We start from the raw sequence: 24352 nt of genomic DNA on the forward strand, positions 1-24352 counted from the left end.
GTATCCCCTCAAACCTCATTTTTCTACCTTCTATTTTAAAAATCCGTTATTACTATACCAGCATAATGGTCATTCCTTTTAATCTTTACTTAGTACTGTACATATTGTACTTTGACACATTTGATATACAAGTTAAGGCCTTGATCCTGCAATGTGATGCAAGTGAGAGGATCCTGGTGAAGACAATTGGGCTCTACACCAAGACAGGGGTTCTCCTAAGATAATGTTTTGAAAATGAGTCATTTTCAGTATGCAGAGACTCATGCGGTAAACAGAAAGAGTACCAGGCCAAGTTCCACCTCATCTTTGCCTGGTATGGGCAGGACACAATCAGTCTGATGCAGTCCATGTAAGGGTCCAACAGAAGTCCAGATCCTGCACTTGAAAACAAGAACTGCTCCTTTCCTATTGCTCCAAGCATGCACAGCACCCATAAGTGGCCAGGAGGAAGCAAGGCTACGACCCCTTCTTTCTCTACTCCTTCCATTGCACTTGTCCAAAAGGAATGTTGTAGCAAGCGCAGCAATGCTCCCTCCATAGAAAGCCTCCTTAAGGAACCTAGTCTATCTGTCAAAGGCAGAATTCTTTGTGGTGCCCATTATTGGAGTCTGTGCCTGAGACACACAATCTAACACCCCTTTTTTTCCCTCTCTTTTCTGGCAGGTTGATTAAATACTGTGTGCCATCATAGACCGAGCAACCAGTAGCTTGTACTTATGATGCCACAGTGTAACTGCAGGACGTACTGCCTTATTTAAGGAGTAATGTCCAGAAACTGAGCTTTATATCTGGCATTGCTGATGGTACTTGGAACAGGGATAGTGGATAGCAACATACTGTATCTGCTCTCCTGTGGGCTTTGAAACAGTGTTTCCAAAAGACACTTGAATTTTTCAGAATTTCTTCTGTCCATGTCTTGGCTTTAAATGGTTGTATATAGATATGTGCATTTATTTTTTTATGCTGCAATTATAAAAGAATGTACAAGGATCTCTTTCCAATACTATAGAGACAAATAAGCATTTGTATAATAAGTAGAGCTGTCCAGAAAATTTCCATCAAAATAAAGCTTGAGGCAGATGGAAATGTTTCCACAAAACTTTTTCTGATTTCATTCCCTCCCCTCCACCCCACTAACTCTAATAAGAAGGATGGGTCTGTGTTTTGTGGTAAATTAACAATTTTAGAAACTGTGACTGGCATATCAGACTTTATAACCCTATAGGATGCTGCAGAGCTATTTTGCTGACTCACCTTGGCAGCCAGACCCCAGTTCAGGGATATAAAAAGCTCACAACCGTGGGTTTAGCAGGCCAATGCTCAAACCACTGAGCTATCCCCTCTCCTGAGTGGCTATCTACAGAAGGAACAGGAAGCCTGGCTTGGGGGATGGGTGGGGGGTGATGAGAAGCTCTGTGATGAGGAAGGAGTTCAGGCTCAGCTTTTTGTGTTTCATACTAAAGGAAATTCTCAGCAATGAGTTGATGGTTTGGTCAGTATCCTATGGGCTGTGGGGGCTACTCCACCAATTTATACTAGTAAACATAAGCAACTCGTTTCTAATAAAAAAATGTGTTCAACCTTTGCATCTAGGGATTTTTAAAGTGAGGGGAAACTGTGCTCTCTAGGATTTGTAAAGTTTAGAGAAACAGCAACATCAGAATACAATTATTATCCCCTAGGTTCATGAGTACATTGCAAAATGGATGTATTTATTTGCTTGTTGAAAGCAAGGGAAAATAATACTTAATTAAGCTCAATAGGTAAGCAGACTGGATAGGTGAGAGTGGAAAGGAAAATGAGAGTCTAAGCTGGTGAGGACTGGAAGTTATCCCAGTCTAGAGGGTATGTGTAAGGCTCTTCACCTCATTAAGTGTCACCAAAGCTCTTAGAGCTGTGCTTAAATGGTCCAGAGGGCTTCAAAGGCAGTTCTGCACTTGGATGAACCTCACCCACAATGTGCTTAGCCCTTGAAGACAATTTACTTAATTCTGTAATGCAGCCTCGGGCAAACATATCCAGTGGCAGTGATGGACTTTGCTATAGAGCTGCATCCAAGGGCAGGCTGCTACTGTGCAGGATTTTTTTGGGGGGAAGGCATAATATAGGGAAAAATAAGAGAGGAATTGTGAAAAAAGAAATAGAGAGTGTGTGTGTGTGTCAGGAGGAGGCGGAGTTAATTCAGAGGTGACAGGCAAATCCGTTTAGGAAGAAAGAGAGAGCTCTGAGGGGGGAGGCGTGCCTTTGGTATTAGCACGGTATGTTGTTCTTCCTTCCTGCAAAAGAACAAGTGTGTGACAAATTAAAGCCTCTCTAACTGGGAATGTTTGCATTTCCTAATTGAATCAGATGCACTGGGGCATGGCTCTGTGAATCTGGGCCACACTGAGTTCATCACATCAAATATTTGCATTCTTCCCCCTCTCCACTTAAATTAAGACATTGTGAAATTCTGTGTGAAATCCTATTGTGTAATGTTCCCCAGAAAGACCAAAGCAAGAGCATCTTGAGTACACTCCCTTAACACATAATTATTTGGATCTTATTTTAAGGACACTGGTTTAGCTAATACTCAGTGGGAGATGTGCCAGTCATCCCAGCTGGCACGCAATCACTGGGGCCAGAAGAGTGAGTCAAACCTTCGAAGTGGTACTGCAATGCCTGTCAACCTATGGCAGCCCTGCATGGTTAGGAAGGCTGCTATTGGTCAAACCCCAAACTTCTAAAAGATGTTGAGATTGTGGGATGGTGCCAAGTGGCACCATGGCACAGGCTTCTTCCCCTTTCTCACATTCTGGTCAAGGCCAGATGCTGAAGCATTAAAATATGGCTGATGGCTGCCTCAGACTCTTACTTTGGGACCACATGCGCCTTCTGGACATGGGAACTGATATCATCTACCTTAACATATTCTCAGGGATTGAAAACACGGTGGTGGTGGTGGTGGCGCGGCGGTGGCTTTTTGTATGACAGTAGCTCCTAGAGGTCTCAACTGAGATCACAGTCCCACTGTGCTATTGACAGTATTCATCTGGCACTTGGCAGATGTTCTGACGATGAGGGGGTGGGGTTTTGAGCGCCAAGAGCCAAGGCACTGATGGAAAGCACACATCTGCTCATGGAGCAGGACCTGGAGGAGAGCCAATGTCAGCCCGGGCAGCAACAGCAGGACATCATGTGGGAGGGAGCAGGTGAGAGGGTAGTCAGACTGGACCCTAATTGGATCTCTCTGAAACACTCTGGACCATTAGCAATCAGCACTGACTGACTATTACACTTGCCAATCCCTTAAAGCAGGGAAAGCTCGCTCAGTTCTTCACTGGATTCTAATTAACATGCTTTTGACGCATAGCTCAGTCTTAGGTTGGAGCAGGGGAACGCTAGCAGCCATTCTGGATTTGTTGAGTATCTTGGAAATCAAAGCAATAAGTGATTGCAGTGTATAGGGTGTCATCATTGTGTGCCCCCTACCCCCCCCCCCCAGTTGCACTTTTTTTGTTGATGCTGGAACAGACACTGTTATGTGGTGTCTCATCTTTATGCAAGTGTTGGTTCTCCAAGATCATTAGATTATGCATGACCACTACTGTTGAATCCGTGCAATGGCATAGTACACCATAACCATTGTCTAATTGTTGAGCCACCCCTTGTTTCTTAAGCCAAGAGATACAGTGAATAGAGGCAATTCTTTTAGCTTTGGCATCATGCCACACAAGTAAGCAATTTATAATTCCTGCCATTTGGTTGAATCTTACTCTTGGCTGAAATGTGAATGTATAGTACTGTTAAGCTTTTTCATATACTATGTTTGTTCATGGGCCAGCCTTATTATGCAGGATCATATTTACTACTGGACTAACGTCAGGAAATTCTTTGTGCTGAACTTTGGAAGTACACTAGTCAGTCATGTACATGATGCTTACATCTCGTGTACGTGTGATCTACATTCTGTACAATGGAAACCATTAGTTATTAATACAGAGACTAACTTATCTGCCTAGGGCTACTGCTGTTGTACCTGTTCTGCAAGAGTAGAGAGGTGCCAGGAAGCTAATACTTGCACTGACTTTAGGATGAAAACTCAGTTTACTTCCACTCCAGGCTATGCACGATGAGGACTCGGCTAGAGAACTCCCACCACCGTTAAAAAGAAACTCTCCCTTTGGGGGAATTCACAAATGTTGCTTGGCTCTATGCATGGTGCTGGGATGATAACAGGAAGGTCTGTGATACTACTATTAAAAGTTGCCCTTGTCTCCACAGTAGTCTAAAGTACCCTCATGGCTCTAGTTTAATATCCTTTACACCATCCCTTGATTTTACCAGGTGTTAGTCTCCCTCAATCCATGAATCCTAAAATCTCTGTGGCCAAATGGTGCTGCATACCCCAAAGGAGAAATTCCATGAGGGACCTTAGCTACTCCCATTCTACCTTAGGTCCATCAAGGTCTGTATGTTCATGTTCTGTCTAGCCTTGGTGGCCTCCTAAGAAGATTGCCACAGGGGTGAGTTGTAGTTAAGATTACTTAATGCCTGTTTTGCGTTCAGTCATGACCTGTCTGACCATGTAGTCTCAAGGGAATATCTATTATTGGAGGGCATTGATCTCTAGTGTTTGAGTGTTAACTCAAACGCCCAATGGCGATGATTTACATGTCAATGGTAACTATTTAGCCATTTGAGAGATAAGAAGACCTACGCAGTCAGCTCTGTGTCAGCACATTTTTAGCCCTATCAGTGAGTAGCACTCTCCCATGTACTTCCACTTTCTACCATCCTCCCCACCCATGCTCAGCCGAAGCTGGTGATTATATTTTGAACACTGTGCCATTGACAGCAAGTGGCATCTCATTTTGAGCTTGTTTTGTGGGGAGAGGCACAGAGCCCAGGAAAGTACCATTGTCTCTTTTCCCCCATTTGACTCCTGGATTTGCGGAACCACAAACAAGAGAGAAGGTGCTTAGGCAGTGCATTGTACCCTTTTCCTTTCTCATTGTGAAAGGTAGCTCTGACAGAGTTTCACGCTCCCCTTCCAACTCTACTGCTGGAGAGGATAATAGGGCCTACTCCTGCTGCAGAGCTTACGTGAGACACAGGTAAAGGAGAAGCCCAAAAGGCCATTTGCTTTACTTGTGTTTTAAGGCCATGGGCCTATTTTAATTGAAGTGGGCTGAGCAGGCAATTTTCAGATCCAAATAAATCTTAATCTAGATCTCACGTCCTATGAAATTTCTTGAAATTGCCAGCATTTTAGGCTCAGGTCCCATGAGAACAGCAGTTCTTGCCAGATATTTGTCTACATTCAAAATGAAAATGCAAAAGGGATCCAACCTGGAACTCAAAATCATAATAAAGCATACAGAAACAGGAATTTGAATCTTAAACTAACAGCACAGCTCCTCAAACATACACACTGGAAATCTGAAGGCGTTCTAATTCAAAAGGTTTTGCTTTTGACCCATATCTTGCTTTCATAAGCGTAACCTAAAGTGCCATTACAAATTAGTATATTTGTATGGTTGGTTTCCCTTTAAGGAAGGGAGGAAGAGGAGAAGAAGAAGAAGAAGAAAAAACCCCAACCCTATGAAATCCATGATATGGAGTAGATTACAATGTTACGATCTGACCTGAGTAAGGAGTATCATGTAGGGGAGCAGGGACCACACTGTGGCTAAATTATTCCTTGCCTCATTTGGGAAATAATCTGTGCTGAACCCTTTCCTAACATTCCTCCCCCTTCCCCACCCCTGCCACGGGCATGCAACCAAGTTTGTAACTGAACTCTCTCTATTAGCAAATGCAAATTTGTGGAAACTTTACACACAGAAAGCTGAAATATTCTCAGTTGTTCATATTTGTTTGGTTTCGGTGCTTACTAAACTAAATGATAACATTTACAACTGCTACCCAGATATCAGCTAGTTCCTCAGGTGACTTCTAATCTTTTTTCTTTTTATTACTCTACTGAGAGATGAGGGCTATGGCAAAAGGACCACAGCTGCAGAAACACTTGTTTTTCTGTTCTTGTGGTTACTCTTCAGAATTAGGCAATGTTTCATTTCCCAGCAGAACTGCTCAACAGCCCTCCCCTCAGCAGTGTCAACATTATGCAAATGTGTGCATGAGGAATGTTGCTACAGTACCAAATCGTTAAACTTTTTAAAATTTAATCACTTGGCTGCTGCAAAGATTAAAAGACCCGCAGAATTTCCCTGAGTGAGATCTGTGCAAGCTGAACTCTATGTATTTTAGAACTCGTGTGTGTGTGTCTGGGCATGAACAGCACTACCTCAGTGCTCAAGCATTCTGCTATAGTGTTCCATTATGATTAAGGGTGTAAATGTGTAACTTCAAACCCAATAATGTTTCTTTAAGTAATTTTTTTTAAAGGAAAAAATCTCACCTCTAAACCGAAAATATATATTGGTTTTTAATGCTTTATTTTCAAAACTGAAAGGGCTAGGTTGGGTAAAGATTTAGGGGATCAATTCATATGTTCATTAAGTGTAAAATGTTATTGCAGGGATTGGCAGCCTTTGGCCTGCGGCCTGCCAGGGAAAACCGCTGGCGGGTCAGGCCGGTTTGTTTACCTGCAGCGTCTGCAGGTTTGGTCGATTGCAGCTCCCACTGGCCACAGTTTGCCGTCCCGGGCCAATGGGGGCTGCGGAAAGCGGAGCGGGACGAGGGATGTGCTGGCCGCCCTTCCCGCAGCCCCCATTGGCCTGGGACGGCAAACTGCGGCCAGTGGGAGCTGCAATCGACCAAACTTGCAGACGCTGCAGGTAAACAAACCGGCCCGGCACGCCAGCAGCTTTCTCTGGCGGGCCGCATGCCAAAGGTTGCTGATCCCCATGTTATTGACTTCCTTCTCACAAGCACAGGAAAGTGTGACCATCGTCCATCCCCAGACACTGGCTTCCCGTTCATTCCATAATCCTATCTAAAATTCCCTTCCTGTGACTTCAATGGCGTTAGGATTTCTCCCCTTGTTTTTAAAATTCTCCGTATACTTGTCCCAGCCTTTCTCTCAGACCTAGTCTCTCTCTTTGCCTCCTGGATTCTTCATCTATCCTTAAATTTCATGCTCTTTCCTGTTATCACTCTTTTATTTTAATTTTGCTGCTGCACTGTTAAACCCATACATTTTGTGGGAAAGAAGTGACACACAGAAAAAAATTGTTTTACAGACTATATGCTACTGGATGGGACACCAAAGTACAGTATGGGCCCCCAAAAAACTCTCATTACTCTTACTTGTAGTTTTTAGAAGTTTTTTTTTCTCAGCAGCCTTCATAAGCAGCTTTATAAACCAACTAACGCTGTTCCTTTCAGGTCTGCCTACTATCAGTACCTCTCATACTGAGAGTGGTATAGCATGTGTAAAGAGCATGAGTCAGTCTCCTGTACTTCACTAAGTGCTAATAATTCATTGTAGAAGACATTCTAAGAATTGCCAAGAATATATCTGCATTTGCTTCTCTCGAAGATTTTCGGGGGGGGAAAAATCAACTGTAAAATACAACTTGATTATACATACTGTTGTCTTTCCTTGTCAAGAGATCTTAATTCTTTATAAAGCAATGAGTTAAAGATTGCAATAACCATATAGATGAATACTTTTAATGAACTTTTATGCACTCAACAATAGCTAACATGCTTCCTTGGTCATTGTTTTGTGGGTGCTTAATCCAGCACAGGCCTAGTCCTGCAAAAACTTGTGCATGTGTTCAATCTGACTACCATGAGTACTTCCATTGATTTCATGGTCGCAAAGTTAAGCACATGTATAAATGTCTGCAGGATCAGGGCCACAGACTGCCCCAATAGAAGGCCCTCACTCCCTTTTTTATGATTGGTCATTTGATGGTTTTACCTCTTTTACATTGTTTTGTACCTCATTTATGGCTTTGGCTTTCTTTCACTAGATTTTAAGTTCCTGCATTACACCCCAAACACCTTGGTTTTTGATCATGTACTTTCTGAATTTTAATATTATGTTGATGATCATGAGAGTCAAGATACCGTGATGTTAAGGGGTGACTTTTGAAACACACAGGGAACGTTTACACAGCCTGCCCCCCTCCTCCCCCCCAAAAAAATCTGCAGCAGCAAGTCTCGGAGCTTGGGATCCTAGACCCTCCTCTTCACCAGGTTTCAGAGCCTAGGCTCCAGTCCGAGCCTAACTGTCTATGCTGCTATTTTTAGCCTCATAGTGTGAGCCCAAGACAGTTGACCCAGGCTCTGAGATTCCCTGCTGCAGGTCTCCTTTTTGCTGTGTAATCATATCCATAGGTGCTATTGTACAAAATGTGGTAGGAATAAGATATGGCTATGTGAGACCAATCGTATTGCCACAGAATTCACTGGTGGTAGCACTGCTCATTTTGCTGTGTACATACATTTAAGCAATGTCTGTGACTATGGCCATGAGTTATTTCAAGTACAAAGTATACACTACCAGGTTTTAGAAATGTAAATATCCTCTCACAACATGGTTTGGGAAATGTAGAAAATTGTTGGCCAACTGTTAAAAGGCCAAATATGCTGTGGAGTTCTAGGAACTATGCATTTCTACTGTGTAGCAAAATTTAAAGATGGAGCAGGAAGGTTCTGTAAGATTTCAGTGGGAGTCCTTTTTGCCAGAGACTTTGATCCAAGGCTGAAGACATTACAAGCTGTGAAACTTATGTTCAGCAGCACACGTTTATTACAAAATATGGCAAACTGTGTTTTCATAAGAGCAGAAAGGTGAAAATTATTTCCTTCTAAAGAAATATTTAATAACCTAAGAATTTAAAAACTCATTTCCTTCATCTGTTTGCTTCTAGACATAATTTGTTCATTACATCACTTGACTCTAGTAACTGCTTCATTATAATAACAAAATATCTACCGTTGCAAAGTATACCTGGTGTCCTCTTTCTTACAGATGGAGGGAGGATAATTTTGTGATTTAAGATGAGGATTTCAAGTCAGGAGATACTGGCCATACCACGGATTTCCTGAGTGGCTTCACACATGTCCTTTAGACCAAAGATTTCAAAATTGTCCATTAATTTTGGGTGTCCGTTTTGACATGCCCAACCTGAGACTCCTAAGCCCCGATTTTCATAGGTACCAAGCACCCACTGCTTCCATCAACTTCAGTTGGAATTAAAAGTGCTCACTGCCTCAGAAAATCAGGCCCTGAGAAGCTGAAGCTGAGCACCCCAAAAGCACCCAACTCTAGTGAACATAGTGTAAATTGTGGGGCTTCCTCTCTCTGCAATCTGTAAAATGGGGATCAAGTTTCCCTTTTCTACAAGGGTGTGCATCATGGCTTGTAAAGCAATTTCATATCTTCTAATTTAAGCATACTTAAGTGTAAAATAGTATTTTTATATATATCAAAGACTTGGTGTGCTGGTTTGTTAATGCTATATGAGTCCTTCCTGGTGTTTGCTCACTACCTATTATTTGAAAATAACTGATTTCCCAGGTAGTTACAGTGCCAAACAGCTCCCTTTGCCACTAACAAACTGTGACACACCAGGGTACAATCAGCATTGAGTAGCTGTCACCCCTATTCTGTAACCTGGGGTGCCCTTTACAATGCCTTGCTGCTCACATCCAGCAGCATGTAAGTCTCTCCCCACTATGTCTCTCTGAGTGCTGCAGCCAGCCACACCTTGGCTCTTACGAACCCTAAAGTTTACCACAGAGTGACCCCAACACACTCCCAGCCTCAGATTTCCCCCCAGAAATGTATGTCTGTATTGCCCAGTCCTCTCCTGAACAGTGCATATGTATTGAGCCTTTCATTCCTTTAAGGGAATAATATGCACACCCTTTGTTTCCCTACATAGTTACCCAGACATTTCAACTTGAACACACTGGATTAGCTAAAACAATAAACCACAAAGAGAGAGTTTAATAAACTTGTTTAAGGGACTACAAGTAATGAGGCATAAAAATCAGAAATGGTTACAAAGAAAACAAAGATAAAACGCTTACTGGTGCCTAACTTAACAAACGACATTGGATTCAAAGCAAAGTTTCTCACTCAGGATATCAGCAGTCTTACTCGCCAAACTCCTTCAATCAGGACCTTTCCCCTAGAGCTCAACAGCTACTTCCTGTGAATGCGATGGGCAGGGAGAGAGAGATGGGTGCTTTGTCTCTCATTTTTATAGTTTCAGTCCCTCTCTTGAAAAACATTTCCAGCTGAGAGCCCGGACCCAAAGAGTCTAGATGGAAGGATATTCCCTGCTGGTTTTTTCACCTGTTTGAACTTTTTATCTGCCATTCCTGCTTGATGACTTTTAACTTCTTAAATGTGAATTAAGCAGAGCACAGGTTCCTGTTCCTTTCTTTAGGACAGACCTGTTTGCCAACTTCTGTTTGGGCAGGGCTGTAGGGTTTGGAACATAGGTTAGTAACACCATACAGAGAAAACATATAACTTCACATACAATGTTGCCAGACCTATTTTACCAGGACAATACTGACCAGCAAATTATGAGTTTTCAAATGATACCTTACAAGGCATACTTTGTACAAAGATTATTACAATAAGGTGTGACTGCAAGGGTGTATTCTGGCACACAAACAGTGATTTTTTTTCCTTCTTCACTCAACTTCCTGGACTCTTGTATGCCCTCCCTCCAGACCTTCTCCCTCTTCCCCACCCCCCAACATGGATTCCTGTCAAAGGCCAGTTGGGTTTTGAGGTGCAAATCCAAACCAATGAGGGTTGTCATTGCCTGCCCAATAACCCTGGATACCTCTTAATGCTTTGCTATTGTAGGTCCCAACCTGGGCTGCTCACAACCAGCCAATCAGCATGCAAGTTGCATCCTTAGTGTCTGCATGGTAGACAGCCTGGGTTCAGCAGCTCTGACCCCAGCAGCATGTCTACAGCCCCACTCTGGCTTCCACCAGCCTTGGTTGCTACCTGTATGGTGACCCCAACACACTCCCGGTCCTGAATTTTCCCAAAACTGTGTGCCCTGAAGTGTCCAGCCCTCTCCTGGACAGCTCAGAGAAATAATAAGGTTCATTTGTTCCTCTAAAAACACATAAAACACATTACAGCTTATTAACTTAACAAGGGGGTGTAAACATAGTAATGAGTTGGTTTATGGTGAAAATGAAATATATTAACAATCTATGTAGTATTAAGTGAGTTCAAGTATAAGTAATGAAGATAGAGTTACAAGTAAAATAAAACACGTTTCTAAAGGTCTAAAACTTAATCTAGCAAGATATAGGCCTTGTTCAAGATGGCTTCTCTCACCAATCACTTTTTCTTCCCAAGCATGGCTAACTTTCCGTCATTCAGGACCTTTCACAAAAGTACAAGGTCCTGGCTTCCCTTGTCTTATTAGGTTAAAGATCTTTGCCCAAGCAGGTTTCTCGCTTCTGTTCAGTTCCAGAGACTTCAAACCCCCACCCCCATGTATATACATGCTGCAAGATTATGAATGGTCAGTGAGTTATTAGTTTTCAAATGATACCTCACATGGCATATTTTGTACAAAGATTATTACAATATCGTGCTTAGTGTCACAACCCCCATTTAGATTTGTGTTCAATTGCTCCTACTGCCTTTATCATTCTCTGTTCACACTAGGGTTCTTAAAGGATATGTTTACAAAAACACGGCATCACTAATCTTAGCAATGTCACCCTCATAATTCATTGCCTCTTTATTATGACCAAGTGGCTTTAGAACCTGCTGTGTCCAGGTAGTATTTCACCTATAGGATATTGTTATCTTTGCTAGTATAACAGGAACTGCTGTTGGTGGTGGTGATTTGGGCTAGTGACTATGGTAGCTTTGTGTGTTTGAGGAAGGCAGAATTACACTCTTTTGAAGCATGCAAAATAAGGGACTGTTTTACACTGTTCCTAATTAAATGTCTGCTATTTATGGTTACTTGTTGAATCTGATAGGACTGTGTGTGTTAGTCAAATTGTCAAAGATAGCATATGCAAAGATGAATTTTCATATTGAGCAGATGTGTTTGACCCATGATTCCTCTAAACATCCACTTTAACTTTGCATATCTGCTAAAATATTTTCTTGTTGTTCAAGATGCTGCCTTTTGAAGGATGTTTTGGAAGAAAGCACAATGGTTCTATCTTATGAATATAACATGGGTCACAAGGTGGTGTGAGCTGGGATGTCAGTCCTGAAAGGGGAATACCTAAATGACTAGGGCCAATAGCGTGTTCTCTTTTCCCATATATTTCCAGTGTGAATGACTTTAATTTTAGGTTAAGTAAAGTCTGTGTGACAATGTGTGTCCTTTCTACAGATCACAATTACTGTAAGTGACTGCATACAGAGCTCTTAGAAACTTAAAGGGGCACTGCATCCAAAACAAAGGCATCACCGTTTCCTAGCTACACCCACCACACTGTAGCATTGGTGTCACATGAACACAAGGATAATTGCTACAGGATTTTTCTAACCACATGTCCGTCCGTCCTCACCCACCCACCCTGTTTTCAGCCTTTCAGTTCCATAGCTCTTTGCTGCTCAGCCTTAGCCAGAGAGTCCATACTGCAGAGCACTGTACCACAGTTCAATTGCCATGACAGCATGCCATGGCCCACAGTGCAGTCTGTAGCCACAGCACCACCTTTCTACAAGGGCATGGGGGTCAACAGTTCTGTGTAGTCACAAACTGGATATCTGTGCCCCCACACAACCCCTAAAATTCTTGTGGGCTTGCAATACTTTCCCCAGGAACCACCATTCTACAGTGCACAGAAAATGCCGACCATAAGCCCCCCTGCATACTAGAGCTTCAGCAATTCCACTCCCTTTCAGGTTCCACATGCCTTTTGGAAATGCAGTATGTGGTCCCAAAACATTTCCAATGTCCACACATATTTTCTTTTTTGTCTTACTCTAGTCTTCCTGTCTCACTGTTTCACCTATTCATTTTTTTGCTTGCTATGAATACATAATTTCTGTACCATAGTTTTCACAGTGTGACCTTCAGTGCATTACAAGTGTGTACGTCAGATTAATTTTGATGATGCAGCTAAAAGTCACGTACACAATCATTCCAAAAGGAAAGAATCCTATTAATTTAATTAGTTGTTCCTTTTGAAGCATGTCTTTGTGAAAACAAGAATGAACTTTGGTGGAAAGAATAACAGCATAACCTTTATGGTGTATGTTTATACATCCCTTTGCACAATAATATGTTTTGATGAAACACAGCATTGTTCATAAGTTGGCAAAGGCATCTTGAAAAGAATGTTGGCTAAAACAAGCTGCTTTCTACAATTACAGGAGAAACAACAGTTTTGGATTCTTGCAAGTGAAACATACTTGATTCCACACAGGCTCTTGGTTAACTCTGTCTGTTTGCAGGGGGCCAGGGATAATAGGCCTGATTCTCCACTCCCTACAGCTCTTTGTATCCATTCACACCTGTGCAAAGCTGGTGTAGAACACCAACAAACTGGAATAGAAGCATTTTTCCACAGGTGAAAATGACTAACAAAGATGCAAGGCACTGGACAATCCAGATCACTGATTCCAAAGCTGATTGGCTAAAAGTCTTCAAGTCTCTGAATGTTCACATACAGTTAAGCAGGTTGAAAGTAAGAGAAAACAGAATATGGCCTAGTGCCAACAATGCAACATTGCTGATGTTACTGGGCCAGCCCCACAGATTTCAGTGGCTTTGCACCAGGGGTGAATTTAGCCCAGTTCATTCTGAAGGGTTCTGTAGATGTAAACTGAGCGCTGCACTGGGCCCACACTTTTCTATGCATCAAAGAGGATATCAATGCCCTTTGTTTCAGGAAGGTAGCATAGCCTGGTATAACAACACACAGAGCTCAATCTGCCTTCAGAAAGAGATGCTGCTTCCTTTGACCACATCAGAAGGAGTTACATATCTGTAGCTGAGGGGAGAATGATGTCCACATTGACTATCTGCCATCTCCATAGGATCACTTTAATAAAAAAAAAAAAAAAAAGTCACATCATTTAGCATGGGAGGCTTTTGTGCATGTTGGGGATTGTGACATTTCAAGACTTAATCAAGATTAATTTGCTTATTTGTCTATTTAACCCTCTTTAAAAAGCCGTATTGTATTTGAGGAAATGTCCATATCATCTGTTGTTTGTTTGGATTAAGCATTTCTCACAGCTTTTGGTAGTCTACTGCCCTCCCCTCTCCTTCCCCTCCTCCTCCCCTATGTCCTGCCTGTCTGCATATGATGGCCATACATCACATGTACCTGACAAGTTTATGAAGTACCACAAAGCTCTCTTTTAACCCTTTAATTGCTCCACTGTATGCACTCATTTCTTTTTATATTTTAGTTCTAGTTTCCAAAGCCCCACTCTAATAAGCACTGCTATAGGCTGTACTGTTATCATTTTTTTAATTTAAAAGTTCAGTTGATAATTAATGTGCAATGACAAATACACATCATTAGCAAATTTTAAGCTCTGTCTGCTAACTTTCTTAAACTCGGTCTCCAATTTGCCATACTCCTGTAATAAGGGATAAATTCACGCTGTTGATTTAAAATAACAACACTCTGCTTCAAATCTAAGTCTTTGAAAATCTGTATCAGATGTTCAGCATTAAATCTACATGGTTGAACTTAATGACTAGAGATGGGCATGGGAAGCTAAATTTGGTTTTGCAAACTCAAACTTAGTCATGGATGGTTGAATCTGGCCTCTAGATTTATCCAAACAATCGGAGTTTGTTTCAGAATTTATGTCAGTTTTGACCCATCTCTTGTACTGATTCAGTTAATGGATGTTGGTATTATGGATGGACACTAATTACCAGACCAGTGTAATGTACTGTGGCTTTATTTTAGGTCCCAACAGAAAATGACAATGATCAATATAATATATCCCCCTCAGAAATAGTGATTTTTTGCAGTGATGCAAAAGATGGTTTTCAGTTCTGTTGTAGTGAGAGTGCTCAAAACTGAGCAGACAGTCATTCTCTCCCTGATATGGAAAAAACTAGTCAAGTACGGATTTCTTCACACATCGTAACTTCTATTGCTGTATCACCCCAAGACCCAAATATAGGCAACCACTACAGTGGAAGCTGGTGTAGAGAAAGGTTCAGTCATGCAGCTCTGGCCTTTTAACCCTCAGAAATCCCTTCTTTTATGGCAGCTAAGAATGTATAGGAGAAAGTCACTTAAAATTTTCCTTAAGGAAGACCCTGGAAAACAGAAGCCAATCCCTAGGGCTGAAAGAAACGAGCACTGATTCACTTTTTCAGGAGGAAATGAATTATGTGGGACTGTTAAGCCTCCCAGAACCATCAGGCCTTTAACTCCTAGAGTGATCTGATAGACAGGAATCTGCTGTATTTAAGGGAGGTAGGCAGCAAGAAATTGTTTTACAGGCCTGCAGAAAAAAATGTCAAGGTTGTTCCTAGGGTTGTACCTCTAGTTACTGTATCAGTAGACAGATTTTCAAAGGCTAGACTCTCTTTCATACCACAAAATTGCTACAATTTTGCCCCTGCAACTATTTTCTGGTGCAGTTTGTCTTTTAGATAGCTCTGAAGTTCCCTGAGCTGGGCTGACAAACTTGGTATTTCAGTTACATAGTTACCTTTACTCCTGTGAGTAGCTGCATTAACTTCAAGGAGACTACTCATCGCCATAACGATGAGGGGTGTTTTAATTTTGCAGCAACTGGGTTTAAGTGGCAAAACTGCACCTACAAACAAGTGTAAGGGTAACTTTTGCAGAGGCAGCAACGAAGGACTCCTTAAGGCTGGGCTGACAACGTGGCACAGAGTGTTAATAATTAATAAATTTTATTGCCCAGGAGCCTGCTTAATTATATAGTTTTGCTTGAGTAAACCTCCCATGATGCCCCCCCCCTCCCCGGAACACTGGTGGGCCCCACAAGTAAACTCTTGGGAAGAGGGGGACCGGCCCCACCCGGCATTGAAGGGCCAGGCTCCGCAGGGGGATGGGCACGCGGCCAGGCCGGAGGCGGGGGCGGGAAGCTGGACGCAGGAGGGAGCAATAGCCCTTTTAAGCGCAGACGTGTTGGCGCGGCGGCTGTCCTCAGGTGACTCCGCGGCTTGAAGCGCAGCCAGCCTGTGCGGCGCATTAGGCCGGCGGATGGGCGGTTTCGCTGCTAGACACGCGATGGGCGCCCCCGGCGCGGGGAGGGATCGCGCGAGCTGCAGCTTCCGCCTCCACGGCACCCCCACCTCCCTGGGGTGGAGCCGCTGCTGCTTGCGCCGGGGAACAAACACAGCCGGAGCTGGGACCTGCCGCCGGCCTGCCCGGTGCCCCCCCCCACCGCCCCCGCGCATCTGGGCGCCCCCCCCTTCCGGAAAGCCACAGGGCAGCGGAGTCGGTGCTGGCAGCCGGGCAGGGCTCTCCCCCGGCCTGTAGGTCAATGCGGAGCCGGGAACTGCCTTTTGGAAGGAGCCCTTGCTCTCCTCCCCTCCCCTTCCCGCTCCTGCTGCTGCTGGTCTCCCGGCTGTGCCTGCTACACCACGGCCCTGCAGCAGGGGAAAGCCCCGACAGTTTGCAAGCAGGCTTGAGAAAACTCCCAAAAGCCTGAGGTCAGGCGCGGCAATGTGCTTCACCCAATTACCTCTCCTGCCCATGCAGGCAGGGTGACCACCTCCCTGCTGTCTGCCCTTTAGGGAAGGGAAAACAACCCCCCACTCCTGGCCTGACTCGCAAGGGGGGGGTGGGGTGGGAAGGGAATATTTCTGCCACTCCAGCTCTGGGGAGGAAGGGGGAGAAAGGACGTCACTCTGTGTTCTGGGGGGACCGAGCAATTTTTCATATCCCCATAAAAGATGAGATGGGGAAAGGGAGAATAGTGTCTTCTTTTAACCCACCCCCTTGCTAGAGACAGAGGGAAAACCCCAAGCTCTGTAATCTACACCCTTCATCCACCTAACTGCAAGGGGAAAGAGTTGTCCCCTGTTTCTGGTGGTTGGTACGCAGGAGAAGAAAAACACCTTGCATTCACCCTCAGCATCCCATTCGCTCTGACCCGGGGAAAGAGGACAGAACAGCCTCCTCCATGCACTCAAGAGACGGGCAGGCACACACTGCAGTGCTCCACAAGAGCTGTGGAGAGAACACACCCCTTTCTGCTCCATTAGAAGTAGCCTGCACAGGCCATGCTCCATCAAGGAGAGGCAGAATTAACATCCTTTGTTCTGTGACAACACTGGAATTGCATCCTTTTTTGAACCCTACTTAGCTAGGGGTTTCAATAATAACTTGTAGCAGTGAGTCCTAAGGTTTGCTGAGCTGGCAGCGCTTGCTTTTTAATGTCCTAAATCTGTGGCAGGGGAGTTGGGGAGACCACCTTAGCCTCCTTACACCCTACAATAGCCTACATTTTCTTTCTGAAAATCAGGCATGGATGTTTTTCCCCCATTAAACCATTCCTCCTCCACCTCCCGGCATGACTTCATGCCACACAAACAGTCTTGGCATCAGCAATATCTCTCAAAAAGAAAAGGAGTACTTGTGGCACCTTAGAGACTAACCAATTTATTTGAGCATGAGCTTTCGTGAGCTACAGCTCACTTCATCAGATGCATACCGTGGAAACTACAGCAGACTTTATATATACACAGAGAATATGAAACAATACCTCCTCCCACCCCACTGTCCTGCTGGTAATAGCTTATCTAAAGTGATCGTCAGGTGGGCCATTTCCAGCACAAATCTGGCCCACCTGATGATCACTTTAGATAAGCTATTACCAGCAGGACAGTGGGGTGGGAGGAGGTATTGTTTCATATTCTCTGTGTATATATAAAGTCTGCTGTAGTTTCCACGGTATGCATCTGATGAAGTGAGCTGTAGCTCACGAAAGCTCATGCTCAAATAAATTGGTTAGTCTCTAAGGTGCCACAAGTACTCCTTTTCTTTTTGCGAATACAGACTAACACGGCTGTTACTCTGAAACCTAGCAATATCTCTGTGATCAGCAACTGCCTGAGTGTGAGACATACATTTAACCTAACACCAATTAATTTCTTGCTTGTGCCAGCAGAGATACATTATTGCAAACGTACATGAGTCAGAATCTGAGTTAGTTGGGTGTGTCTGAGTGAGCTTGTAGATTTCTTTTTAAAAAAAAGGATTTGGTTTTCATCTGATCTACAGGACAAATGCTACTTTGCATAAGCAACCTATGTCTTTCACCTCCAGCTCTCTTGGTTGTAGCAAATCAGCATGTGGCAAAGACAGTTTATGGTAAAGGGGAACAGAAGTAATCTCTCAAGTGTGGGAACGCCCTCAGTACTTTAAACCACAGTGTTACAGCAGCAGTCTCAAGTGTGCATTAGTGATGCTGTGCCCTTTGCTCTTTTGGAGGGGCAATTCACTCTACAAATACTTTATGAACCTCCTGAGGCCTTAGCACTATGTTATTCTTCAGAAGTGTCCACCAGCAAATTCCCATTGCATTACAGTATGGGCTTCTGTAAGAATGTGTTAATGATATTACAAACATAGGGGCTGGTGATGGGTGGTGTTCTGATAAATAAAGGTCTCTTGAGCTATACAAAAAAAAACCAAACAAAAAACCAGTTCCATAATTAGATGATAAGAAGATCCAGCTTGTTGAAAAGAACCAGAGCAGAGGAATTTATAGTTAGGGGTGGAAAGTACCATATGTCCTTAAATGCACAGGCACAATGAGGAAGTCATTAAGGGACAGCTTTGCTGTGTCTGGGTTTTTGGAGAACAAACGGCAGACTGTTTTTTTGTTTGCATATTAATATTTAGTGCATGACCTAGAAATTCAGCTGAGGAGACTAAAATCCAAGGCTGTAATTGTGCAAACACTAACTCATGTGAGTAGCACCATTGACTTTAGTGGGTCTGGTCACACGAATAAGGTTTTGCAGAGTCAAATCCCAAATTACCGATGAGCTCTTATGCTGGAAGCTCAGTTTCAGACAAGGATTTTGAACCCCAAGTTCAGGAAGGTTCTGGTCCAAAAGTTCATCTCTGTCTGTTACAGAATGAAAGTTGAAGTACAGAATTCTGACTCAAGTCCTCAGTGAAAAAAGACACTAATGCAGGGGTGGCCAACCTGTGGCTCTGGAGCCTAATGCAGCTCTTCAGAAGTTAATATGCGACTCCTTGTATAGACACCGACTCTGGGGCGGGAGCCACAGGCACCAACTTTCCAACGTGCCAGGGGATGCTCACTGCTCAACCCCTGGCTCTGTCACAGGCCCTGCCCCCACTCCACCACTTCCCACCCCCTCCCCGAGCCTGCTGTTCCCTCGCTCCTCCCCCTCTGAGTCTCCTGCACGCCAGGAAAGAGCTGATCGGGAGGTGCATGGAGGGAGGGGGAGGCACTGATTGGCGGGGCTGCCGGTGGGCGGGAGGCACTGGGTCGGGGGGAAGCTGATGGGGGGCTGCTGACATATTGCTGTGGCTCTTTGGCAATGTACATTGGTAAATTCTGGCTCCTTCTCAGGCTCAGGTTGGCCACCCCTGCACTAATGGTTTGAGTCATCCCTCACTGATGCAAGGAGTCACTGCATCCCAGGACTTATTCACCCACCAGGGGGAGACTGGTGGTGTTTGTACAACCAGACGCCTTCTGGGATTCAACCAACCAATAGCAACTTTAAATTTCACTTGGGACTCCATAGGAATCTCATTGTGGGAGGCTGATAGGGGAAGCATATTCTCTGCACCCCTGGCCAATGCCCCCATTTGTCAGTGTCACCCACTTTTGGAGCTATGCTGCCTGTCAGCAGCTCCCACAGTGGAGTGAAAATTTCAGGTATTGCATGCTACTGCTGCCATAGTCAGTGTCAGGGTGTACTTTCTTCTGCTGGGGCCTTGAATCCTGCTGATAGAAGCCAATGGAATCAGAGACTCAGACTAACCCTGCCTCTCTTTATCTTCTTTTTCCTTGGCTTGGTTGCTGACCCACCTGTTGAAGGGGTCAGCATCATAGGGTGCAACATGGCATGTGATTTGGCAGCAACCATCATTTCGAGACAGGAAGTGAAGGATTACATATCCCAATGAACAGACAGGAGAATGTAGATAAAATAGAACAAAATTATTCAAAGCAAATCTATTTTTGAGCCATACATATGTGACAAATATTACAATAATCTGAGTACCCAATTTTTCCTGAATTCTTAAATTATTTGCCACTGGACTGAAGTATTTCATGTAGCTACAAAAGCAAGGTAGGTGTCTTTTACATACATTTCTTGCCCCAAATAGCTGACAATCTAATGATCTAATCCTCCAGACCTATATTCCTTACTCAACCAAGTAGTCCCAATAAATTCTACAGGACTACCGAGATGAAAAAGGGTTTTCAGGATCAGGCTCTAAACAGTTATTGCAGTCTAAATATTTACTCCTTGAAACATGTTTCACTTGGAATTTTCAATTTAAATGCTTCAGAGACCACTAAAGTTCTTCAGAGCCATGCAAATAAAAATTCCCATAATTGACATAAAAAGAGGATTATGGTTGAGAGAAAGACATAAAAAGGAAGAAATTCACAGTTAAGGAAGAAATTTACCATATGACTTGTAAGAACACTGGGGGGGGGGGGAGGGGGGATCCAGGAAGTAGGTGGAGATCCAAACCCTGCTCATTTATAGGCCAATTTAAGGCAACATGGTTATTAATGTTGTAAGACTAGCAGAATTTGACCCATTCTGTGCCAGTGTCAGAGGATTATTTTTGGCAGGTTATCTTTAGTGAAATCAACTGCAAAAACCTGAAAAACTTGTTTATACTAAAAGCCCCATAGCAGCGTAGATGGTGTGGCTATAATTACACTATGGTTACTGGGTGGTTTTGCAGATCATATGATGAGATATCTTACTTCATACTTATATAACATACTGCTACTTGAATAATACTATGTTGCTTAAGTCATGGGCTTTTCTTCCTTTTTTTTTCTGTGCTGTTGTAATTAGTTAAAGTGATATTATCCTGAAGCAGAATAATAAAGTGATCAGTTACTCTGCTCTTGATACTTAACAGATGATTGCTTGCTACAAGATAATAGTCTATATACTACAAGGTAATATTCATTAGTGTATTGGACACTGCAGAGTTATTTTATTAAGGTACAACAATAACAGAGAGAGAGTCCCCTCTTTTCTGCTGGGCACAAATCTTTATGCTTAAATTAGATTCTGTTGCAGTCCCTGAATCTGTTCTCTCTCATTCTGGTGTGAAACAGAAATCAGCTCCCTTTAGTCAATGACATTACTCTGATCCAAGGTCAACAAAAGAATGTCCATGCCTTTCAATGAGCTATGGATCAGGTCTTCGATAAGCAGAGAATCAGGCCCACAGGCGACAGTGAAAATAAGGCTGCCCTGAAAAAAAGTTTTATAGTTTATGGAACATAATTCTTCACACTATATTAAAGTAACTTAAAGAAATAACTTTTTAAATAACAGACTTCTTTTGAAAAAGATTGGAGTTAGTTTAACTGAGGGCTCTAAAAACTAATATCAGTTAAAAGTAAACATGTGGGCCACAAAGTATATGCCCACATACATTTCAAATTACCTGTCAAATATTCTTGAATGCTCATCTGCATCTTGAAGACTTAATAATATGTCACTATATGAGAACAAACATGTTCAGAACACTTAACTAATCCTTGTACCAGCCTTGGTAGGTAGGTACGGTAAGTATTATTACCCTACTTCACGAGGAGGGAAGCTGTGGCTGAGAAATGAAGTGAGTTGACCAATGTCTAAAAACAAATCAGTAGCAGAACCAAGATTAGAACTCAAGACTTCTTTGATACTCAACTCGCTGTTCATTCCACCAGTCTGTAGTTCCTCTTGCCCTGACTCTCAGTAAAAGATGAGCTGAAAATGCTGCTGAACTAAGATGCAGGTATTTGTAATGTATAAGAACATGCCTGACATCAAGAGATGCCTTGGAACACTTTTTCTTATGCTCCTGAAGAGCAAAATTCATATGTACACTTTCCTTTTACATGTCTCACAACACATAGTGAAGGCCCAAATTAAAAAAAAGTCCACTGTGAACTGTTTTAATAACATGAAAAGACATGAATGTAAACACTGGATCACATAATGCCCTTACACAAAAAAAAAAAAAACAGCAAAAGGTCTGGCGAACACTGCAAGTTTCCTTTTGCAAATCTTTCTCCTTGCAAGGGAGGGGCTGGGTGTATCCAGTCTACCCTGTGGAAAAGCATGGGAATTTCTCCCTGAACTTGTAGATGTCCTGAGAACCAGGACAAATACCAGGGCCTCTGCATTGCTGCCAGGTTCTTCTTTCCATCATGGCAGCCTGGTTCCTCTGCCATACTGTCCCTGCCAGCAGTTGCAAAAATCATATACTCCTAAACCCAAGGAGTGCTTGCAAATGTGTAGGGAAAGCTCCTGCTGGAAATCCACCCAGACCCAATGGGAACAAGCCACAAACAGCAGGTGCACTTTGTGTCTTCTCCGTGGACCTTCTTAAGATTTTAGGGAAGCTTTCAATGGTATCTGCATGAAGAGGGGAAAAGTGCAAGAGTTGCCACTCACCTGCTGCCTCTAAAGCCACAAGTTGCTGTTCTCCGCGCTATAAAGGTGGGGCAGCATGTGGCCTAGTAAGTGGGTTTGAGATTATTTAAATATTCATGTTCAGTATTGGGGCAGGTTTCAGAGTAACAGCCGTGTTAGTCTGTATTCGCAAAAAGAAAAGGAGTACTTGTGGCACCTTAGAGACTAACCAATTTATTTGAGCATAAGCTTTCGTGAGCTACAGCTCACTTCATCGGATGCATCCGATGGGGGCAGCATCACCATCTGACTGATGGGACATGAAAAAAGTAGGCAAACTGCATGCAGGAAGGAAAGATATTTTAATAACCTGAGAGAGAGGTTTCCAGACTGTGGTAGTAGGAGCACCTGATGTTGTTTTGCAGAGACTGGACTGGTCTCATGGGCTGGCAACTCCTTTTTTGTATCTAGCTGCTAAAATGCATTCATAAAGACTAAAAATACATTACTTTCCTATTATTGCTGTTCTAATTTTACTATTCCATGTAGTCAATCACTCTAAATCGCCACAAGGATGTTCTGTGAATGGAAGGGGAGATGGCCCAGGAGAATCTGGACTGGATTCTCTTCTCTGCTGTGCCACACAGGTCAAAGTGCAATCTCTAGCCAGAATACAGCCAAAGAAGGTTCTCAAATGGCCATGGGGAACTCTCCACTGGTATAAAGGTGGCATAGCTGCTTCCTGTACCAGACACTCCATATATCTGCCCTGTGGGGGGGCTTGGTAGAGTTCACCTTCTACCAGAGGTGAAAGTTAGAGCAGCACTTCAGCAGCTCTGAGTTATGCGCTGACTCCCCCCCTTCTTCCTCTGTGCTGAGTGGAGTTTGGCTACAGGGGAGAATTTACCCCAATTTTTTATTAAGAAGTGTTCATGCTACAGAAAAGTTTGGGAATTCTTTATCTTGGATGTTGTTACAGTAACACATGCAGATAGTTAATACATGGTTTTCATTTTAACTATTAGTTGGTCATCGTTACTTAAGGGAACGCTGTCAGAAGCAGAGGAATCTCCCAGGCATGCTCATCAATAAAAAAAAATACAAAGCACAGCTGTGGAACATACAGGTTTTTCTTTTAAAATCTGAAATGCCTTTGTCCATCTCCTAGAAAATCAGCATTTTACATATGAGTTTAAATTTTAACAGGACTGTCAGACAAATGGCCCCTAGTCAATCCCAACTGCAATTACTGACTACAGGCTCGGTCCTGTTAGCTCTTGGAGCTTCCTGAGCTCAGCTCTTGCTGACTTTGCTGAAAGCGGAGGGTACTCAGCATCTCCCACAGTCCATGAAAATACTGTTTTCTTGTGCTTTGAGATCTCACAGCGGGAGAATTTCCCATGGCTTTGCAGGGAGGATCATGGTGGGAAAATACATCCCTTGATAAAGCCTCTAAGGAGTTATAGTTTGCTGTATAGAGCATAGCACTGAAGTGTAGAAATTTATTTCTTATGACATTTGGTAGCTACATTTCTTGCCTCTGTACTACAAATTAGTAATCAAATGCAGTTTTATTACCTTAAAGAAATCATTCAGGGTGAGATTTGCTGCTGTGCAGAGGGCTAGCACAAGGCCTGTGCATTATGCTGGCACTCTGCACAGGGGAGACTCTCACCCTGAATGCATTTTTAAAGGTATTCAGGCGCTAATGGGATTTTCAAACATACCTAGATGCTGAACTCTCTCCTAAGAACCTTTAAAAATCTGACCCTTGTTGTCTGATCATACTCCTCTGGGAATCTTGCCATTGGCTTTAATGGAAGCAAGCTCTAAAAGGGGTT

The sequence above is a fragment of the Caretta caretta genome, chromosome 10 (genome assembly GCF_965140235.1).
Source record: "Caretta caretta isolate rCarCar2 chromosome 10, rCarCar1.hap1, whole genome shotgun sequence".
In the NCBI taxonomy this organism is placed as follows: domain Eukaryota; kingdom Metazoa; phylum Chordata; order Testudines; family Cheloniidae; genus Caretta; species Caretta caretta.